Source organism: Panthera pardus, unplaced genomic scaffold, assembly GCF_024362965.1.
Source record: "Panthera pardus isolate Hobbes unplaced genomic scaffold, ASM2436296v1 HiC_scaffold_16, whole genome shotgun sequence".
In the NCBI taxonomy this organism is placed as follows: Eukaryota; Metazoa; Chordata; class Mammalia; order Carnivora; family Felidae; genus Panthera; species Panthera pardus.
Genome location: NW_026526721.1, coordinates 77,964,966 through 77,987,820, shown reverse-complemented (window position 1 = coordinate 77,987,820; position 22,855 = coordinate 77,964,966). Strand labels below are relative to the sequence as shown.

At 42.4% G+C, this 22,855-nt stretch overlaps 1 protein-coding gene across 2 annotated transcripts in view; it reads left to right on the top strand.

Annotated features, from left to right (window-relative positions):
* The window catches only part of TPRG1 (tumor protein p63 regulated 1), a 215,501-nt gene that overhangs the window by 29,535 nt on the left and 163,111 nt on the right, over window positions 1-22,855 (top strand). Inside the window, exon 1 of one of the 2 annotated variants that reach the window (XM_019463493.2) lies at window positions 19,389-19,491. The exons of the other annotated variant lie outside the window; for it this stretch is intronic. The gene's annotated coding sequence lies outside the window, so the exon portion shown is untranslated. Of the gene's footprint in view, window positions 1-19,388; window positions 19,492-22,855 lie in introns of those variants that run through there. 2 annotated transcript variants of the gene reach the window in all.

Genomic DNA, 22,855 nt, shown 5'->3' with positions numbered 1-22,855 from the left:
TTCAGGACTTGGGCCCCTTAACTCCCAATTTAGAAAGTGTCACCTTTGCTTTGGAGGCACTGTAGGAAACCTTGACATGAACATGACACAATCTTTACCCTCAAAGCCAAAAAGGAGATAAAATGCAGACACATGTGGCTGTAACCCCAGGTAACAGTCTTAGGTCTTTTCAAAGCGATGTGGAGAGTCAGAGAAAAACAAACCATACATGGTTTGGAGAATCAGGGGTGCTAACATCCCCAAAGAGGTGACCTTCAAGCAGAGCCTTGATGACCAGATGGTATGGAAAAGAATGAGGTTGATCTAATGAATGCCCTAAAGCAGAAGGATGATCACTTCCTTATGAGATAGAGTCTAAATTCTTCCCTCCGCCTCAGTTTCTCATCAGGAAATAGGAAAAGGCATACTTCTCCTATGTGCTCCCCTAACATACATGAAAGCATTGTGCTCAAATTCTCCCTCTTTTTCTCTTTCATTTCCTCCCTTCTAAGAGGTAATCTGTCTTCTGTGCTGTTGGTAGTTCTGATTTCTTCCTCGTGGCTTAAAAATCTGCATAACACTTATATCACTGGGCTGCTGCAAGGGATGGGTAGTAAAAATACGCTAAAAATTTAAAAATAAATTTTGCACAATTGCAAGTCAGAAAGAGAGAAAATTCCTCTGAGTCATGCATTCCCCGTGAACTCACTTTGCCAGAATCAAACTCCTGTCATTGACTAACCTTCATGTTTCTTTCCTGGAGCATGGGCTGCTGTAGTGCTTAGGTGAACTTGCTATGCCAGGAGGTCCTCAGAGCTAAGAAAGTCAGCATCATATAAAGAGAGGTTCAAGGAAGGAAGGAAGGGATGTCTTAAAGAAAGGGACAGAAAATTGGAAATTGGGTAGAAGTAGGATTGCCAGATTTAGTAAATAAAAATATAGGCTACCCAGTTGATTTGAATATTAGATAGTCAAAAATACCATTTTTAATGTGTCTCGATTATTACATGGGACATATTTATAGTAGAATTATTACTTATCTGAGATTTGGATTTAACAGGGCACCCTGTATTTTATCTGGCAACCCTAAATAAATGGGGCAGGAAAGGCCAAGGTGGCTAAATAGTAATAAAAATAATACATATTTTTTATTATTTTTTAATGTTTGTTTATTTTTTAGAGAGAGAGAGCAGAGCAGGAGAGGGGCAGAGAGAGAGGGAGACAACAGAATCTGCAGGAGGCTACAGGTCTGAGCTGTCAGTACAGAACCTGATGTGGGGCTCAATCTCATAGACCATGAGGTCATGACCTGAGTGGAAGTCAGATGCTCAACTGACTGAGCCACCCAGGTACCCTCCTTTTTTTTTTAATTTTAAAAATAATGTATTTTTAAAGACTTTATGGTTTTAAAAGTGCCCCCAGTTTTCTTTTTTTTTTTTTTATCTTGACTTCACAGTAGCAAAAGGCAGGTGCTGTTCCTTTATCAGACATGATGAAAAGTGAGGTTCAGAGAGGTTAGGTGACTTACCTAAGGACATGCCACAGATGGTGGCAGCGTTAGCATTCAACCTCAGTTACTTTTTTTTTTAAAGTTTGTTTGTTTACTTAGAGAGAGAGTGTATGAGCAGGGAAGGGGCAACGAGAGAGGGAGAGAGAATCCTAAGCAGATCTATGCCATCAGCGGGGAGCCCAATGCAGAGCTCCAACTCACAAACCCTCAGATCGTTACCGGAGCCAAAGACGGATGCTTAACCGACTGAGCCACCCAGGGGCCCCTCAACCTCAGTTACTTTATAAACTTCTTATTTTGCAATAATTCTATACTTACAAAAAAGTTGCAAAAATAGTAGAGTGCCCCTGTATACCCTTCACACAACTCCTCTTCACACTAATACCTTAAATAGCCATAGAACAATAATCAAAACTAAGGAAGTAACCTTGGTACAGTGCTATTCACTAAAGTAGGACTTTATTCCTATGTCACTGCTTTTCCCACTAGTGTCCTTTTTCTTTCCCGGGATCCAGTTCTGATCCCCACATTACTGGCAGCTGTCATGTTTCTTTAGTCTCCTACCATCTGGAATCATTCCAGTATGTCCTTGTCTTTCATGATCTTAGCGCTTTTGAAGAGTACGGACGAGTTATTTTGTAGAATGTCCTTCAGTTTCGGTTTGTCTGATGTTTTCCCATGATTATATCAAAGGCTTTGGGAAGGAAACTACAGAGGTGATAGGTCCTTCTTGGGGCATACCACGTATATTATTATACTGACATGTTCTATTACTGATATTAACCTTGATCACTTGGCAAAGATGACATCTGCTGGGTTTCTCTTCTGTAAATTTACTATTGTTCCTTTTGTGATTACTAAATATTTATAGAGAAGATGCTTTGAGACCATATACATATCCTGTTACTACTTAAGCTTTCACCCATCAATTTTTAGCATCTATTGGTAGATCTTGTTTGCTGCCATGACTAGTGTGTTACAGAGGTCATTTTCTAGTTTCCTCGTCTCTTCTACATGAATTAATTAGAATTCTTCTGTAGGAAAGAGTTGTAGCTTCACCCCATAATATCATTAAAGCTCAGTTTTTGTAATTCCAAGTATATTGTTCTTTTCACTAAAACGCAGGTGAAGGAGAAAGGGAAAGAATTTGGGGTGCTATAAAGGTATGATTGTTTCAGATGTGCAGTAGAAAGGAGGTAGGAATAATTTTGTTCGTTTCACAAGTATTGATCACTTACTTCTATAAAAGGAATCGTATGAGGTACGGTTAAGGAAAGAGAAATGTACAAAAAATCCAAAGGAGGCTGATAAATCAAAGATTAATACTTAAGGCACTTTTTATAAAAGGGATAATGAAACCTCTCAACTGAATATCGAACTGAAAAATGGTTACATCGATGATTATGACAAGAACAAGTGTATCATAATGCAGTTATGAAGTCCTCACTGCAAGGTCAGCTCTATGTAGTGTAGAACATTCCAGCAAGATGATCATGATATATGTGAAGACCCGTTGCCTTAGTTTGTAGGGCTATAAGCATTATAGCCTCTTTCTCCTGATTCAGAGAGAACCCAGCTAGAAGATAACTATTTGACTACCTTTGGAGCCCATGATTTCTTTCTTGCCTGGAAGGATTGTGAGGCTTCAGAGATTCAAGCACGCTTCTCATTAGGAAATTGGAAATTAACTTATATATAGTATCTGGAAGATTTAAACTTCTATTTTTGGTGACCAGAACAGACCATACAGGCATAATCCCAGCACCCAAATATCATCAGAGGATTAAAGGACTAGCATGGTCAAAGTTTTCCAAACTGTAGCATATTATTTTAACTAGTAGTCAATAAAGCTGAAGGACAGCTTTACAGAGAACACTAATTATCCTTTTGTGTGGAGTGTAATGAGATCCAACAAGGAGCAAATATAGATTCTCCTTGTGTGGGTCAGTGGTTTATTCTCTTATCTCCTACCGGAGTTACCATTTGCATATTCAGGCAGAATGTGAATTGTTGAGGACACCCTTGTGAAGAAAGCTGATGTGAAGGGGGCCCAGTGCCATTACACTAATGTCATTAAAAAAATTGTCCAACAGTAGAACTTAATTTCAACTACAGCAGGCTTTTTGTTTGCATTCCTCTTCAAATGCAGACAAGCCTGAGATTCAGGTAAATAGCCTGAGTTTTAGAGATGAGGAAACAGGTTTAGTGCCATTATGCCACTTTTTGCTAATAATGGTGGATACCAGATCTTGGACCCAAATGTTCTGATTCTGGAAAGTGTATTTTTAGCGTTATGCTATGTTGCCTCTGGTCAGTGATATTATTAAAATTCCTTATGACTGTAAGTAGAGTGGTCATATGACCCACTTTGCTCAGAATGGTTTAGATTTATACTTTTTGTCACAGCATAATTATCAATAGTATGACTTTCTACTCTAAAAAAGAAAATGTCCTGTTTTGGACAAGAGAACATATGGTCACCCTATCCATAGTAAGGCTCAGAGAAATTCTAGCTAGGGATTCATTCAATCCTTAAGATTATGTTAAGGAAATCACTAATTAACTCCCTAAGTGTTAAAAACTAATTATGCCAGGGGCACTTAGATGGCTCTGTCAGAAGAGTATGCAACTCTTGATCTCAGGGTCCTGAGTTTGAGCCCCAAGTTGGGTGTAGAGATTACTTAAATAAAATTTTAAAAAGTGATTATGCCATTTAAATATACTATGATACATTTTGATTTTGGAATAGTATGCACATATAACACACCACACACACACACACACACACACACACACACACACACAGACATAATATTTAATGATCTGGAAGAAAGCTCAAAAAAGGCAAAATTATAACAACCTGATTCTAATTGTTGTTATATCTAGGTAATGAGGTTATAAATGATTTTCTTTAAAAAAAATGTTTCTGGATTTCCAAATAGTCTACATTGAAAATCTGAAAAATTTACAGCCAGAAATTATCTTGAACAATCTCTCATTTAGAATGAAGGGATTGCTTTTGAGAGGAGAATATAAAATTGTCACCTTGCAGAAAGTAAGACCCCATAGATAGGAGTCTAATCACATAGTAATAATTCTTCTCAGAAGTAATACAGAACTTTATATTACCAAGAACTTTCTGATCATATTTTCTCACTTAAACTTTATAAGAATGCTCACAGTAAGCTAATTCCCCATTTTTGCAGGTGAAGCAAAAATGCGGAGAATACACTGAATGAGGCAAATGTGGGATCATCGAGGTTGTCTCAGTAAAGACCCTCCACCACTGACTTTTATACTGATCCTATATTGTCTTTTAAAGCGATCAGTGAGACATTGAGCTAACAGAGGCTGATTCCTTTGCTTGTGCTGCCAGTGTTGCACGTGTTGAGCGTAAGGAGAACAGATCATAACGCTGCCACAGTGTAACACAGAAAAGGAAGAGAAGCATTCCCTTTACTTAGGCAACCATCTAGCCAGCCATTCATTTTATTTTATTTTTTATTTTTTTAATAATAATGAATTTATTGTTTACTATATTTGTAACTGTCATGATATAAGATAATAGTCTTCATCCCCAGAAGGATTATAATTTCTACCATACCCATAGCACATTTAGATATAACATTCAACTGCATTTCCTTTTTTTTTTAATATGAAATTTATTGTCAAATTGGTTTCCATACAACACCCAGTGCTCATCCCAACAGGTGCCCTCCTCAATACCCATCACCCACCCACCCACCCCTCCCTCCCTCCCTCCCCCGACAAACCCTCAGTTTGTTCTCAGTTTTTAGGAGTCTCTTATGTTTTGGCTCCCTCCCTCTCTAACCATTTTTTTTCCTTCCCCTCTCCCATGGTCTTCTGTTAAGTTTCTCAGGATCCACATAGGAGTGAAAACATATGGAATCTGTCCTTCTCTGTATGATTTATTTCACTTAGCATAACACTCTCCAGTTCTATCCACATTGCTGCAAAAGGCCATATTTGATTCTTTCTCATTGCCACGTAGTATTCCATTGTGTATATAAACCACAATTTCTTTATCCATTCGTCAGTTGATGGACATTTAGGCTCTTTCCATAATTTAGCTATTTTTGAGAGTGAGCCAGCCATTCATTTTAATCTCCAGCCACTCAAAAGAATACTGACTATAACTCTGAGCCGCAGGTTCCAAGCCTGAATTGGTTGTGACTGTGTCTGCCGTATGATTTATGGTGACTTACTTTTTCCCAACTGGTCCTGGATTTCTCCATCTGCAGAATGAAAACTTGTAACCAGATCACCTCTATGGTTCGCTCTGGCTCTGATAGTGTGTGATTCCAGGCTTCTGAGCTTCAGAGGGAAAAAGTGAATTCCAAAGCTGTATTCCAGAAGCACCCTGTCTAACTTGGGCTCTACTTTTCTTTGCATTTGGAATGAGCCCAAAGAAAAGGTCATTTCTGCAGACATCTTGAGGTTGTGCTCCAATGTCCTCATTAAATAACAGGAACCCAGACTGGCAGGCCCAGGGGAATATTCAATCAAGGAGAAAAAGGCCAAGTCATTACCGGAACCCTATCATCAGAGCTGTAAACACAAGCATTCATTCGTGGGCTTTAACTGAAAGCATGTTCAATCATGCTCCTCTCCCTCCTTATACAGGTTCCGTTTGTCAAATGCGTGTGACCATTCCGATAAGTCACCAGGGGTGGAAAGGGAGAAAGAGAAAGAAAGAAAATTACAACCGTAAATAGACTCTGAACATAGAGAGATCAAAATAGACAGCCTCTGGCTTTACTGGATGAGTCATTGTCGCAGCCCAGACCGCAAAAACAAGCGTGGCTTCTCTACTTAGCGGCAGTCTTCCTGTCTGGAAAGGAAACACTGCTCTGATTGGAGATGTTGGCCATCTTACAGACTTCAAAGCAACTTAGGCAACTGAACGTACAAGAAGGGGAACAGGTAAAACAATTTTTCCAAGTGCTTCTTCAGAGAACTAGCTACCAACTCTGATTTGAAGATGCACAGAAATTCTGCCATTTTCGGTCAGCACTGGGTTTTGTTTTGTTTTGTCTTTCAGTACGGTGGCCTTCACTTCTGGCATATTGTACATATTTATTTTTCTTCAAATAATAGAAGTTCTCTTTCTGAGACTTAGGTTCTGGGTACTGAGCTGAGCGCTGTGGGGGATGGGGAGATGAATTGACATGAGGACCATCTAATGAGGAAGTGGACAAGTACACTCATCACCGTATTGTGAAAGGAGATAATGTGCTGAGAACAGGAAAAATATAAGACCACGGGAGTGTGAAGGCACTGGCAGTGGACCTTCGTGAATGGTCTGCTAGATTGAAAGACTGGTGTGAAGAAGACGTATGTGTGTATTCAGGATTTAGCAGCGAGTGCAGGTTGAGCTTCGTGCGTAGCGTATAGTAAGGGAATAGAAGACCTCAAGCTTGAAAGACAGATTGGGACCAGAGCTGGAAGGGGTTTGAATTCCAAGATGAAATTTGGGGCCTTGTGCTGTATGCCATGGGGATGGGGAGGGGAAGAAGCGGGGACACTGTAGGAAGATAACACTGTCAACTGTAGGGAAGAAAAGATGGAGAAGCAAGATACAGGAAGATCAGTTAGGGACTCTTGACACAGTTCAGGAAGGAAAAAAATCATGAGCCCTGTTGGCATAATAAGAAATATATATTTGTCTTTGTCCCTGGTTCTTGGCATGGGACTCTTAAAACCCTTGTAATTTCTTGAGTGATAGGGGTGATAAGAGCATGTTTTGATCTTCTAACACAGAGCTCCTATAAATCCCTTATAATTTCCTGAGTGATAGGTTATCTTTTTTTTCTAATGAGATGACTGGTGGCCAGGGGTCCCTTGATAGCTTCGGTGTGGGGGCTTGCCCCTGGAAAGACAGAGATGTGATTAGAGGGCTGAAACTTTCAGTCCCATCTCCCAACTTCTGGAGAGGGGCAGGTAGGGATAGCTGGAGCTTGAGCTGACCACCAATGGCCAATGTGTTAATCAACCATGGCAATGTAGTAAAACCTCCACAAGCCCCTAAACATGGGGTTCAGTGAGCTTCTGGGTTGATGAACACTTAGAGGTCTGGGGAGGTAGCATGTATATCCAGATGGCATGCAAGTTCCATGCTGCTTCCCCTATACATCTCTTCCACTTGGTTGTTCCTGATTTATATCCTTTATAATAAGTCTGTAATACTGAAACCGTCTCCTGAGTTCTTTGAGATATTCTAGCAAATTATCATACCAAGGAGAGGGCTGTGGGAACCCCTGAATTTATAGCTAGTTATTCAGAAGTACAGGCATTAAGGTTGGCATCTGAAGTGGGGACAGTCTTGTGGAAATGAGTTCTTAACCTGTGGGACCTGCCCTAACTCTGGGTCATTAGTGCCGGACAGCTGGAGAATCAGTTGGTGTGGGAACCCTCCTACACACATTTGGTGTCAGAAGTGTCGTGAGTAAAACCAGCTCATTGCTCCCCACCTAGGTCATTCCCTCTGGGGTAGAAAGGAGCTCTATAGGAAACAGTGGAATGAATATGTCCGAACTTCTAATTCAGTCAGTGAGGATATCAATATAAAAATGTTCACCATCATAGTGTGCATTAAATCATTGAACTAAGGGGTCAGGAAGACTCAGCTGTGGCCAACTCAGTTTGACACAAACAAAGGAAGATTGCCCATGATAGGAATATGGGGCAGATAGTTTTACCTGGCCTACTGACACTGTAGGCTTTATTTGCTGGTTGGAGTTCTGAATACTACATATTCAACCATATTTTCTTTCCAGCCTATGATTTCATTCGTGCCATGGTATCAGCTCTCAGTCTCTAGAAGGCAGTGGTGCTTGGATGAAAGAGAACCCACCTAACTGCTGGTTTGGCCTTGCTGTCTTTCTGACCTTGGGTAAATCATCTGATCTCTCTTGGCCTTGGTTTCCCATCTGCAAAATAGGCATGTTGTGTTATTCAGTGCCCAGGGCCCCTTGTAGCTCCAATAGTTTAGAATGTATATCTAGATAAGTAGTCTCCATTACTAATGTTATCTCTCACAAAACAAACTCATATCATTGAACCTTCCTGATAACTTGGGATAAGCTGTACAGGTATCGTTATTTAAATGTATTTTATCAATGTGTAGATAAAGGCATAGAGACACATGGAAGGTAGGTTAGTTTCACAAGGACATGCTGTGACTTAATGATGTGGTCAAAACTAGAACCCTGGCTACCTGACTCCCAGCCCAGTGCTCTCTTTGTTCTCCCAGGCTGTGCTGATCCCTAGAAAGGGTCAGTGAAGTACACTGCAAGGAACATGCTCAGCTTCCATGATTGTTCTTGAAATATCCTGTATTTCTAGTGTTTCTCCTCAGTGATAACCAGGCCAAAAGAAAGGGGACCATTTTACCAGAGTCACTGCAAAGTTTTACTTGTGAAAGACCTTTCTTTAAAAACCACTTCCTGGGTACTTGGGTGGCTCAGTGTGTTAAGCGTCCGACTCTTGATATCAGCTCAGGTCATGATCTCACAGTTCATGAGTTCAAGCCCCGCATCAGGCTCTGTGCTGACAGCATGGATCCTGCTTGGGATTCTTTCCCTCCTTTTCTGTGCCCCCCCCCACCTGCTTGTGCTCTCTCTCAAAATAAATACGTGTAACACACACACACACACACACACACAGAAAAACCACTTCTAGCATGTGACCCTTGTTCTTAGGGTTATGAGTTTGAGCCCCATCTTGGGTGTAGAGGTTAGTTAAAAATAAAATCTTTGAAGTGCCTGGGTGGCTCAGTCAGTTAAATGTCTGACCTCAGGTCACGATCTCACAATCTGTGAGTTTGAGCCCTGTGTGGGGCTCTGTGCTGACAGCTCGGAGCCTGGAGCCTGCTTCGAATTCTGTGTCTCCCTATCTCTCTGCCCTTCCCCTGCTAGCACTCAGACTATCTCACAAAAATAAACATTAAGAAAAAATTTAAAGTAAAACAAATAGGGGTGCCTGTGTGGCTCAGTCAGTTAAGCATCTGACATCGGCTCAGGTCATGATCTCATAGTTTGTGAGTTTGAGCCCTGCATAGAGCTCTGTGCTGACAGCTCAGAGACTGGAGCCTGCTTCAGACTCTGTGTCCCCACCTCTCTCTGTCCTTCCCTCACCTGCCTCTCAAAAAATGAACAAATGTTAAATTAAAAAAAAAAAAAAATTAAAAAATAAAATCATTAAATAACAAACAAAACAGAACAAAACACTTCCTTTCACTGGGATTTGTGCACGTGTCAAGCTTCTTTTCGCAGTCATTACTTCTGTGACCCACTATAAGAGGTTACACACTTGGATGTGGTCTGCAGGCAGAGGCTGGACCATCTGCAAGGTGCAGCATGGGTCCCTGTAAGCCGTAAAATCATACTAGCTCTGGGCCAAAAGGACTTTGGAGTTCATTCAATCCAATGCCCTGTCCAGAGGTAGATATTTTGTAAAATGGTTCTAATGGTTGTTCGGCAACTTCTTAAGTGACTACATCACTTCTGTAACCTAGACCTGTATTGTCCTCCATCTGGGAACATCTTCATGTGATTGTTTATGGTCAGCTCACATTCAACGTGACTGAAGCCAAACCTATGTTATCTTCCCCGAAATACTTCTCTTTTCTTCTCAAAGCCCATTGCCTTCCATTCGGTCCAACAAGTTAAAACTGGTCCTTTCAAGTCCATTCCTCTTCTGCATTTATTAAAGTCCTGATAATGTTCCCTCTGCAATCTCTGTTTCACATATCCCACTTTGAACTCCCTTCCACTGTCCCTTTTCAGGACCTCTGCCATATTTCCCAGGACTATCCATGTAACTTCCTCACTGATTTCTCAGAGGATTTGATAGGTAAATATGCATTTTAAATTTCTAAGTGCGAATCAAGGATGCATTTCCCAAACTTATTAACCATGGACTTTTGTTTCCAGGGTATGTACATTCTGGGCAATGCTAGTCTAGTCATTCCAGATGAATTATAGTCCCTTACCATTGTCACATCTGTCCACCCCTCTTTGTCTCTGCACTTGTTATTTCCATTTCTTAGAATGCCCTTCTTCCTGACTCTTGCCATCTGGGGAAATCCTACGCATGTTTCATGGTCCAATTCAAATGTCTCCTATTCTCTGAAGCTGCCTTTGATCTGATGTCCCAGGATAACCCCTGAGCTCTCTGAGGATTCTGTACTTGAATCTATTATAATATTTAAATTGTATTCTGGTTGTGTGTATTTGTGTCTATCTCCCAATACATTATAAACTCTTTAAAGGCTGGGAACTATATTTTATTCATCTTTCTGTCACAAGACTAGAATGATGATTTTGTTCTCTTTTACTTCCTTCACCAATGGTTGAGCAACTTAAGGTTGATGCTTCATGAACTTGATGCAATAAACAAGCTTACAAGTCTAGTATAGTGGTCTCTAACCTCTTTGCCTCCCCCATTACTACCTGGCTCTAAATGGGAACCAGTGGGGATTATGCTGGGTTTAGAAAGCAAGATAGGGCAAGTATGTTGGCAATTACAGTACAAGATCCATATGGGGGAGGATATCTGAGGAAGGAGAGCCACTGCTGGAGAACAGATATTAGGGATGATTCCTAAAGCTTCCGTATCAATATCCTACCTTTACTGAGCACATACTCTGTGCAAGGCATTGTGGTAGGAGCTGGGGGACACCTGATTCCCTCCAGGAACTAATAGTAGCTGGATTGCTAAAGACTCCTGGGTCCCCTGAACAAAACCAACTCTGCTAGCTGCACTACAAAGAGATACTTATTTTAAAGATGTAGGGGTATCAGAATCAAAGGGCAAGGAAATAGGTAGGTCTGGAACGGAGCTGGAACCAGGGGATGAAGAGCCACAGAGAATTCAGGAAGTATTTCTACTTTTGCTCTTATTGTTTTTTGTTTTTGTTTTTGTTTTGTGTGTGTGGGTGGGGGGGTTTGTTTTACTCCTCTTTCTTGACATAGGCCAGTGTTCTTAGTGTCTCTAGCAACGTATGGTTCAGAAAGCTGTGTTAAGGATGTGACTAGCACTGACTATCACATTAGCTGAGTTACCTTAGACACATAATTTCCCGAAGTCTCTTATCTATGGGATGGGAGATTTGACTTAAATTTGGCTTAAATGTCAGCCGTGATGGTCTGTTTTGACAAATTCTGCCTTAAGTCATTTTTCAGATTTAGCCTGATTGTAAATAAATACAAAAAATATTAGAAAATAGTGACTCTTTGGGAAAATTCTTATCCAACTCTAGATGCCAGTGTTCTTGGCCAGCCAATAAAACTTGTTGTGTTATAACAAGTGAGCATAAGGTTCCTATCTTACTGGTAACTCTTTTCTACCTAGAAACAATCTGATGGCCTCTAACCTACACTGCCTTCTCCTTTCTTCCTCTCTGTTAAGACAGCAGTTGCCTCTCTGCCCTGTCTCCCATTTGAATTGCAACCCTGGGCCACACAAATGGTATTATGTATATGTGAAATATATTTGCCATGCGATCTCCAATATCTTAAAATAGTAAGTAATTCTTCAGTTTGGGGACAGTCCATGCATACCTTATTTGGTCTTCACGACAGTCAGTCACTCACTCAACGATCTTTATTGAAGGTCGACAATATACCATGTGCTGGGATAGGGGTAGGGATACAGTTGAACAAAAGGGACATAATCCCTGCTGATTGTCTAGAGGGACAGAGTTCATATATTTTTCCCTATTTTAGAGACAAAGAGACTAGGGTGAAATGATTTATCCCAGAAATGTAGTAAAGCGAGGACCTACCAGGAATTTCCATTCCCAATCCAAGCCTCTAATCTGGCCACCATTCCGCCTCGCTGAATATCCCTGAGCACTCTCTAGGAGTTAACCGAGAAATAGCTAATGCCAATGAGAATGTCGGAGTGGCCAATAGAGAAGCCCAAAGTATCAAATTAAAAAAAATAAGAAAATCTCATTCTGAAAATCTCAAAGTAGGGGGGAGGGAACAGATACCAAACCAAAACCATGAACAGAATGACAGTAGTCGCCACTGGAAAACAAACATTGAAATGGTTTGTTGCCTCAAAGACAAAACCCTGCATGGTGTCCTTAAGTTACACAAGAGGCGTTTGCTGTGAGCTTCCAGGTCCCGGTGTGAACAGAAGTCCACGTTTGTAGATGCAGCCCTGATTGGCTGGCTGAGCTGGACAGAGAAGGCGACAGGCCACTAGGACAGGCCACTAGGAGTCCTAGTGAGATGGCAAGGGGGGTGGGGTGAGCAGGGAGAAGGAGGAGGCCTGCATTAATGGGTGCTCTTCTATGCTCACAACACATTACGCCTGGTTTTCTCAGGCCAGCACCCCTACCTTCACAAGTTTGTAAGTATCAGGTGCATGCTTTGGTTGGTAGATGCCTAAGAAGGAGAATGTGACCTTTTTTTTTTTTTTTTTTTTTTTTCCCCTGAGGTATAATAAGCGGTCTTCTAAGGTTAAGCAGGCACTTGTGTTTGCCCCTGTGTCCCTCCATCTTTAAACTGGGAGATACAGCCTCGGGGCACCTAATCCCAAGGATACTCGATGAAAATAGAGGCAAAAGACAAAAGGGCACTTTCTCAGACTTGTTTATTGAATAGTAAGGGTTTGAAGAAGACAGGGTTCCTGCCTCAAGAGGAGGGAGATGTATATAGGCCATAATTCCACTATAATTGAATAAGGAGCATGTATAAGTTTGTGAAAGCTCAAAGGAGAGAGTGGTTACTTGCATCTGGGTGGTGCTTCAGAGCTGGACCCTGAAGTAGGAGTCTGCTCGGGAGACAAGTGCAGTTGTAGCTGAGGGGCAGGGGCAAAAATCGCCACGTATGCAATGGCTTGGAGGTATGAAAGTGTTCAGGGAATGTCTGAGGAGATGCTGTGTTTCTGGTAACAACATACTTTACGTAGTGAGTTAAAATAGATGATTGTTTGGATTTTAAGGTAGGCTGGCTACTTTAACAACCAGCCAATGAACCACCGGGGTTTCAGATGGTAGGCTTCATTCGTTATTCACTTCGTAGTCCAGTGCAGGTTGGAGGGAGTTCTGCTTCAGGGACCCACATGCCTTCCATGCATGGCTCTGTCCTCTCTCAGGCCCTGTCTTTGCCACTCAACTGGTGAATGGAGACAGAGACTGAGTGTGGGTCACAGATGCGCAGGTAGTTGACAGGTAAGGCTGGGAGGTTGCAGGCCGCACTCCCACTCGTGTTTCTTTGGCCAGAACGGGGCTAGATGGCCACACTTAACCACAAAGTGTTCCGGGGATTAGAAGCTAAGGGGAGAGCAGATATTGTCAAGGAGAACAGTCTCTACCACAGTTGTGTGAAGAACTGGGGGATGGAAACAAGAAGGGCACTGTGCCTACCTGACTTGACTTGCTGAAAGCCTCCAGCTTCCCCAGGGGGAAAGCATGTGATAAAGGAGCCAGGGTGGGCTGTAGGCGAGAGGTGCCCTGTGGCCAGACCCTTCAGAAGAAAGGAGATGGATATGATTCTAACTCAAAGGTGCTTATATCTGGATGAAATAATTCTGTTCCAGCCCTGAGAAAATGGACAAGAAATCATTTCAGCTCAGCCCTTAAAATGAGAACAAAAAGAAACCCAGCCAAGAAGATAACTTACAGCCCCAACATTTATAGAGAACTATGTGCTCACTGCACTCGGCTGATTTTCACACTAATCTCGGGTGAAGGACCTGGTCGAGAATTATCATTCCCATTTGAGAAGTGGAGAAGCCGATGCCCAGAGAAGTTAAATGACTTACCTGGGGTTGCACAGTAAGGGGGAGACAGGCCTGCAACTCAGCCCCTATCGGGTTCTTTCCACAGCCGCACAGATCTTCCTCTGCATGGGGCAGATGCTGACCACACTTTGGGAAGCTGACCCAGATCGAGTCCTCAACATGGGGCCAGGATCCTGGGGACATTCTCCTCTCAGCCGCCCTTCTGTCTGCCTGAATTTTGGAATCAGTGAACCAACTCTTCGTTCGGAGAGCACGTACATGTTAGCTGTCAAACAGCGCATGCAGTCTCTGACAACCCTAATATCACTGTTTGTATTATCAGACAATTACCAGCCGAGCTCGTATTCATAATTTGACTAACAACTCGCGACAATGATTATTTTTCCTTTCCTGGCAAAACAAATATAGCAGCATTTTCTTTTCAGCATCAGCGCTGATGCTCCTTGGCATTCTATCAGCTGAAGGATTTTTTTTTTTCAAAAAAAAAATGTTAGTTGTACTCCCCCACATCTCGCTAACTTTACAGTCCCCCGTGGCATCTGTGTGCAGTGAACTGAGCTGTTGAGACTAAATGTAATTTGCAATCAAGCTTCTGTTAACATGGAAATGTACCGGCTGGTCTGCTGCAATATGGGTTCTCATTCTGTCTAGCATATGGTTGCATTAAATCCAGTCTCCAGAATGTCTCTTGTTACCACATTGTCAATCCGTGCAGAGCAGAGAACCCTAAAAAACCACTAAAGGAACATATTTTTGGAATTGGCTCTTCTATTGGATCTTGACAAGAGCTGTCCAAAGACATACTTGGTTACTTGAAATGAGCTAGCCCTGTCAGATCTATGCACACATATACACAGAAACACACAGTAAACTTGAAACCCAGTTAGATGCTCCGTGGCCGCAAGCATAGGAATTACATTGGAGGACAAAGGGAAAGGAGAAGGTGAAGGACTCAGCTCCGTTAGTTCCATTTGAGATGGCTTGTTGATTGTTTTCTTGATATCTCAATGTTCATAGAGTCCCAGAATATCAGATTTGCATGGGACTTTAGTAATCTTTGCAGTTAAAAACACAGGCTCTAGGGTTGGATAGACCATGGCTTGAGTCCTGATGTCACCCTTAGCTTGGTGACCTGGCACACACTCTTCAGCTTTGTGTGCCTCAGTCTGTGCATCAGTGAAATGGAAGGTAATAAGAGTACCCTCACAATTTAGGAGGTCGTGGGGGAATTAAATGCCTCGACACAGTACCTGACTCAATCAATTTTGGCCATTACCATTCATTACTTCTTTCCAGTTCTCTCCGTTCCCAAATCAGATGCTTAAATATCCCCCACCGCGCAGCCCTCATTGTTCTCTTATTCTGGTCTTGTACGCGTCCAGGGTCTGAGATGTCAGTCCCTGCCGTGGCAGCCCATTGTCTTTGAACAGCTCTGTTACACAGTTTTTCCTTATCCTAAAAATAAACCAACCCCCACCTTGAGACTTTCTTCTACGACATACACAACAAGTCTAACTGGGTGGTTGCCCTCAGGTCATTGGAGAGGTTATCCTGTACCCTACAAGCACTTTATATTCTCGTTCAACTCCTCGTTCTGACCACTTCCTTGTCCAATGTGGCATGGAGCCCCCTTAATAGCTTGGCCCTGTTCTTGGGCTTCGTGTGGTATGGACATACCCAAGCACAGTGTTTGCACAGGGCATGGTACCAGCCTGTTCCTACCTGGAAATGAGTGACAGTTTGCCAGATTACATCAAGATTTACAGAATAGGCCTCTCCTTGGAAAATTCACCAGTGGCACTTTTTTGACAAATCATGCAATACTGTAAATTCAACAGGGGGGGAACTTCATGCCTACAGTGCTCTGCCTCATTTTGTGGAGGAAAAAAAATTTTTTTTCAAGGAAGTTAATGCCCTTGTTATGCATCTATTCTGTATATCTGAAGTTTTATAGGTTTTATTGGATGTGCTCCAAGTAGGAAACACATGCACAGAAGGTGTATGAGATACCGGAGTGCTGGGACATAATATTCTTCCAACATTTGAAGAGTACTTTGGATGGTCATGAGAAAATATGAAAAGAGATTTTATTCATTCATTCTCTTAAAAACCATTTGTGTGCTAGACACAGTGTTAGGCACCTGGGATATAATGGGAAACAATCCTTTCCTGCCATAAAAGGCTGGCAGACAGATGGACACTAATTAAAATACAGGGTGATAAGATCTATTATACTGCCAAATACAGGATGTTCTGGGGGCTGCCTCACCCAGATTTGATTAGCTCAAAAATACAGAGGTGCCAATAAGTAATTGTGTTACTATGGAATAAGCGTTACATTTAAAGATTTTACAACGTGCTCTAAGAATTTTGAGGGAAGAATTTGTTCAACAAATATTGATTGAGTACCAGTATGTGCTGGAATCTTCAATGAAGAACAAAACAGCCCTTGAAATTTATCCGTTATAGTCTTGAGCATGTGTGTGTGTGTGTACTTTAGATGAGTACATACAAATAAATATCATTTGTTTCCTACTTAAAAGCTGAGATAAGTGTTATGAAGGAAGAGAAGAGGATTCTAGTAGAAAATTAGATGATGCCCTGATTTAGATGTGGGTGAGGTATCAAGGAATGCTTCTTTAAGTTGTGTTGGAGACCTGAGAAATGACTAGGGATACGAACGAGAGAGACACTATTGCCAAGACCCGTAAGAGGGAATGAGTTTAGAGTCTGAAAATTGGGAGAAATGGAGCCATAAGAAGGGCTTCACCGCCCACATGGCCCTACAAAGGACAGTTGGCCGTGTCCAGAGGGAAAGACGAAGCCTCCCAGGCAGAAGGGACCACCCACACAAAGGGATGGGTACCCAAGAAGACATACTAGGCTTAGAGAATCTCCATCTATGCTCCTTGTGTGTGGATGAGAAGTTTGGGACATGGCCAGAAATGGAGAGGGAAGTTGGGATATGTCATAAATGGCTTCATCAACTATGTCAAGGATTGATGCCATCTGGAGGTACCAGGGAAACGCTGAGAATGTTCTAAATTGTCTTTTTATTTGGTATATCTATCTCCCTAAATTGTTTGTAAGCTTTGCAAGGACAGTGGTGGCTTGCCTTTTGTACCTCTGTGCCCCACCCCCTACCTCCATGCTCAATTATTGTTGGTTAAATTAAATTCCATCTTCTTTTTGCCAATTTTTTCCCAGCTCTGATTTGTGATCTGTGGTGGCTTCCACTTTGAGATTCTCTGTACCTCATAGTGACATGGTGCTAAGGTCCCTCGAATGGCTTCTGAAAACTCTAGAGGATCTACCTTCAACCCCCTGCAGTGCTTACGGCCTGCTCCTGCATTCTGATGGGAAGGTTTCACTCAAAGATGTGAGAGATGAATCACACCATGACACAGGTATTTTCAGCTGCCAGTTGGCCGTCCCTTATTGAGATCACAGAATCCGAGGCTTGTTAGACTGTTTAGCCCAGTGCTCGGGCTCAGTGGAGAAACTCATTAGCTCCATTTAATTAGAGAAACCAAACACTTGCAAACCTACTTTAATGTCAGTCCACTTCCCACCATCTCATTAATGTATTTTAAAAAAAAATTTTTTTTGCACCTTTAATGTGGTGATGATTTTCTTAATTTCTTTAGCATCAGAACTCCGTAGATTTAAGCTATTTAGCTAGAGAACAAGTAGAACAATTATACAAGTGGTAGCCACACTTCTTTGAACCAATACCTCTTGGTGACATTTAATAGGAGATATTTAGACTTCATCTTCTATGTACAGGATAGACAAGGGCAGTTGTCCAGCTGTAGTCCTATAACGCTGCAATTATTATGGCCATCTATTTTTTTAAATAGCATCCTACAGTTTTCAAAAGCTTTTACATCAATCTGTTGATTCTCATAAAATGCCGAAATGAAGTGGGGCATGTGGTACCATCTCCATTTGACAGATGAAAATACTGGGGCTCGGAGCAGTTCAAGGATTTCTCAGGAATGATAGCTCTGGGCTGTCCGTCCCTTGCCTCCCCTTAGAGTGGTGGAGGAGTTGGCATAAAGACCCAGATTTCACGCCCAACTGGCTGGAGATACTGTTCTGTCAGTACCAGAAATGAGGATGATTGGTTCTCTGCAGAAGATCATACATTCCATTTGGGATGTGCTGAGTTTAGCTGATGAGAGAGAACCTGGTGCTGGATGAATATCTGTATGGCTTCATCTCTCAGCTGCTCTGAAACTGCATCAGCGCTGTCTTCTCTACCCACCTGGTGGAGGTCAGCGTTCTTCTGAAGTCAGAAACATTTCAAGTTTGCCCGAGTCCACATTTAGGAAGCAGACTTTTAGTCCATCCTAAATGTGTTCTGGTAATCCAGTGCTCTTCTATTCGGGTCTTCTATTCAAGGTGACTCCAATGCAGATTTAGGTGTAGGTGACGTTGAGTTGATAATGTGCTTTTATATTCTTTACCATGGTTGATGCTCACAGCTCTCCTGTGAGATGCAGCTTCTTGTGTTTGTTACATCAGTTAGGAAATGGGGTTCTGTGAAGGTGTGACATTTATTCAATGGCAAACATCTAATAGGAGGACATCAGAGACTTAACCTTAGACCTCTGTGTCCAACATCATGGCTTATTCCATTGCTTCCAGGCAGCCCCATATCCCTTCTGCTTTTCTCTTGTCTTACACCTCTCTGTGGCTTTCCCAATCTCCTGTAGGAATCTTCAGGAATTCTTCCCATAGTCTTCTGACCAGATCTGTTTTCTATAAAGGTTCTCATGTCAATCATACATGTTTTAATATGAATTTAAAACTTTGAGGGGCACCTGGGTGGGTCAGTCAGTTAAGTGTCCAACTTTGGCTAAGGTCATGATCTCACAGCTCATGAGTTTGAGCCCCGCATCAGGCTACATGCTGACGGTTCAGAGCCTGGAACCTGCTTTGGGTTCTCTGTCTCTTCTCTCTCTGCCCCTCCATGGCTTGTGCTCTCTTTCTCTCTCTCTCTCAAAAATAAACAAACAAGCAAACAAACAAACATTAAGAAAAAATCTTCGAGTTTCCTCTCCTGAAGGTATACATATCTTCATTCCCATCTTCTCCCCGTTTTCTATAACAAATACTTCTGAGCACTTACCACGTTCCCGGCTCTGCGAATACAATGATGACAAGCAGATACCATCTATGTCCTCTGGATTTAACACAGTCATGGAAGAAAGCAGTTTCCTGTAAGCTGACTTCAGATCCATCTGCCTCATAGGCAACCATTTGTTCTCACAATTTTGAAGAGGTTTTAATCTTTAATTTTGGGGTTAAGAATATTTAGCCAACCACTCTGCCAGGTTGGCTCAGTGGGATTGGTGCCTTCCTGCCTGTATAGGCAATGAAGAAGAAAAGATATGTGGAATACAGAGGTGAGGTCACACTCCAAAACAAAGAAATGGAAGGTTTTGCTGCCAAGCTGAGCACTGGAATGCAACTGGGGGTGTGAGTGGGGTTGCTTTTCAATAGAACAGATAATATGGGCAAGTTCGTAAAGTTCTCCCCTCTTAATTAAGGGGTTTACTTTGTATCTTATCATAGGAATAAGCATCAAAGACAGGAAATTGTATGAGTTTTATCTAGGTGCCTGCTGAAATTTTGGAACCGATCATTACACAGCTGACTTGTGGGCACTTTAAAGAAAATGAACCCATCACTAGAAGGTAATGCACATTTACCACAAACAGGTCACGCTAGACACACCACATTTCCTTTTCTTATTCTGCCACTAAATTGGTAAATTGGTCCATTTCAGCAATGGACTTAACCTGACCTCCTGTGATGTGATTATACATAAGGTGGTCAAATATGAGCAGGATTGTGTCATAGTCACCGGTTGCACAGTTGGTTAACACAAGTGGCTCTTAGGGATTGCTAAACACCTCTGTGTAAGCTAGAAAGAGGTCTCTGGCAAGGACCAAAGCCTTTTTCCTGCTCAATACTTTTTATTAATGACCTGAAACGTTAACTAGAAGGAGGAATGTCCAAATCTGCAGAAGACGCCGGACTCAGATGAAAAGCAAACACTGTGGACTGACACAAAGAGAGGGCATGGGATAGAGGAAAGGAAGCTGGCCTTGCAGGGAGGCTGAGCTGACCTGGGCTCTTGCCTCTGACACCTATTAGGAAGGTGATAAGGAACAGGGCTTGATCTCTCTGACTGTTCAGCCTCAAACCTGTTCAAGAAGCAATATGGTTGTTTTCCTTTTCAGTTTAATATGAGAATTTAAAAAGAGGCCCGGTATTATGCTTGGCACATGTTTTGATTAATGCACTATTGATAATAGTAATACAGGACTGAACTCTAAAATGATCTAGAGCTTCTAGAACACAGGGGTGAAACCAACATGATGAAGCAAGTCAAAACTTAAGGTATGCGTGTGTGGGTAATGGTCGAGGTATCAGGATTAAATTTAAGACACACGAAGCTTCTAAGAAGTACTCGGCATGTGTTAGGGGCTTTAAAAATGTATGTTAATGATGGTTTGATTAACTGTATGTGTTCGAGGGGAATAAACACCAAGGAGGGTCTTCTCTGGATATTCTATCTGTCTGATGTCTTCATATACGTGAAGGGCTGCTACATTGAAGAGAATGTGGACGCAATTATTTGGCATTGTTCTAAAGAGAAAAACTAGGAAGAAAGTGGTGTGAGTTAAAAGGAAAGACACTTTGGGTGACATTAGGATACTTTCTGTGGCAGTGGAGCTTTCCTATATGGGTCTGTGTGACGTGGGGACAGGTAACCTATCAGATCAGCTGGCTTTCCTTGTTAGTGACTCAGCCGCAGGCAACACTGTTCCCATGGGGTGAGTGTCGGGGCATCTTTCATTAGTGCGTCAGCTTTACTAAATATCCCTTTTGAGTTGGGCACTGAGTCAAGTGTTAAGGGACAAAGTACAAGTATGTGGCTTGTACCTTCAGTGAGATCACAGCCAATGGGAGAAGAAGTCCCTCTGTCTCCTTCACGGAGACAAGAAGACTCCTCACAGGAAACAACCTTTAGGCAGAGACTTGGAGGATTGGTAGGAGTTTTACCAGGCAGGAAGGTATTCCATTTAGAGAGAATTGTCAGTGCCAAGGTTAGAGGTGGGGCATCATAACACATTCTCAAAAGGCGAATATTTTGGGAATAGGCATTGCCAGGAAGGCAAGTGTTAGATCACAAAAGGTCTACAATGCCTTATAAGGAGTATTGGGGCTCGGGCTCCCTCTCCCTGTTGTATCTTATACATCCCATGCGAGAACACCAATCCCACTGCACGGTACTTGCTGGTGAGTGGGTCTACTGAGGGCACTGTGAGCTCCTTGAGAAGACAGACCGTGTCTAAGCATCCTTGTATCAACCTCCTCTGAGCTTGCCACGGCTTATATACCCAGTAAGTCCTACTGAATGGGAACACAAGTAAATGAAAGCAACACAGATCTCATGACATGATTTACGAAGAGGTTTGGGTTCTTAGAAGTTTCTGAAGCTGCGTTGAGTATAATACCGAGAATTACTTCTGGGAAGCCGTGCCTTCTGCAGGGAATTTCTGCTAACGCTAATAGTAATTGCTAACATGTATTTCGTACCCCATGCACCAGTGCTGCGCTAAACACTTTACATGCCTTATGATTTCATTGGCACAACATCCCTCTGAGGTATGTAAACACTTTCCCCATTTAGGATGTGACAGAACCAGAATTTGACCCACGTCTGCTGCTGACTCCAGAGCCTGTGGCTTAACCAATCTCCTATTTATCGAACAAAGCATTTTGCCTTGTGGGGAGGGGGGAACAGAGTCAGATGCCCTTAGAACTAAGACTGCCTTGTTTGGTTAAAAGAAGTAGAGGTCTTTAGGATCTTCTTGCTGGTTCTTCCACTTCTCTAGCAGTGGAGAAAGAAGTCCATGGGAATAGGACAAGGTTGGAGAAATTCGAGCATCGTGGACAGCGGTGGAGACGATGCAGATTACAAAGTACCAAGAGGGGAGAGCACCTGCGCTGCCTGACTGAAGTGAACAGAGAGACACAGAAAGAAGTAGAAAGGTAAGGCCCTCTCGCCTTTGGGCTTTTCTAGTCTGGGAAATGCTCTGAGATTTTTGTCCATTTTTCGTTTGGACTGGAGGTATCTTCCCCTTGGGAACCCTTTATTTATGAGGAGCTCCACAGTTGAACACAGGGTTCACAGGTAAGGAGGCCAGGGCTCTATGCTTAGGGCACCTGTAGTCTCCTGGCCTGTCCGGCCTGCTCTTAAGTGAGAAGGGGGCAGGAACCCAGGAAGACCCAACCTTCAAAATAAGCCAACGTGTTCTGACTTTGGCTTGCTGTCTGGTTCTGGCAGATGGGTGTGGGCAGCAGGTTGAGGAACCTCAACGGATGGCAGCAATCAGTGGGTGGTGGTAGCCATTTTCTCTAAGCGCTGAAAAGATGGTCACTTTGTGCCTTTCACGATTAAACTCAAATCCAAGTTTCTCTGTCCTAGAATACAAAATAGTATGAGCTTTTCTCAGCCTAAGGGAGGAGGAATGTTTTCAGAAAGCAGGGAGATCTAGGGAATCCAATAGT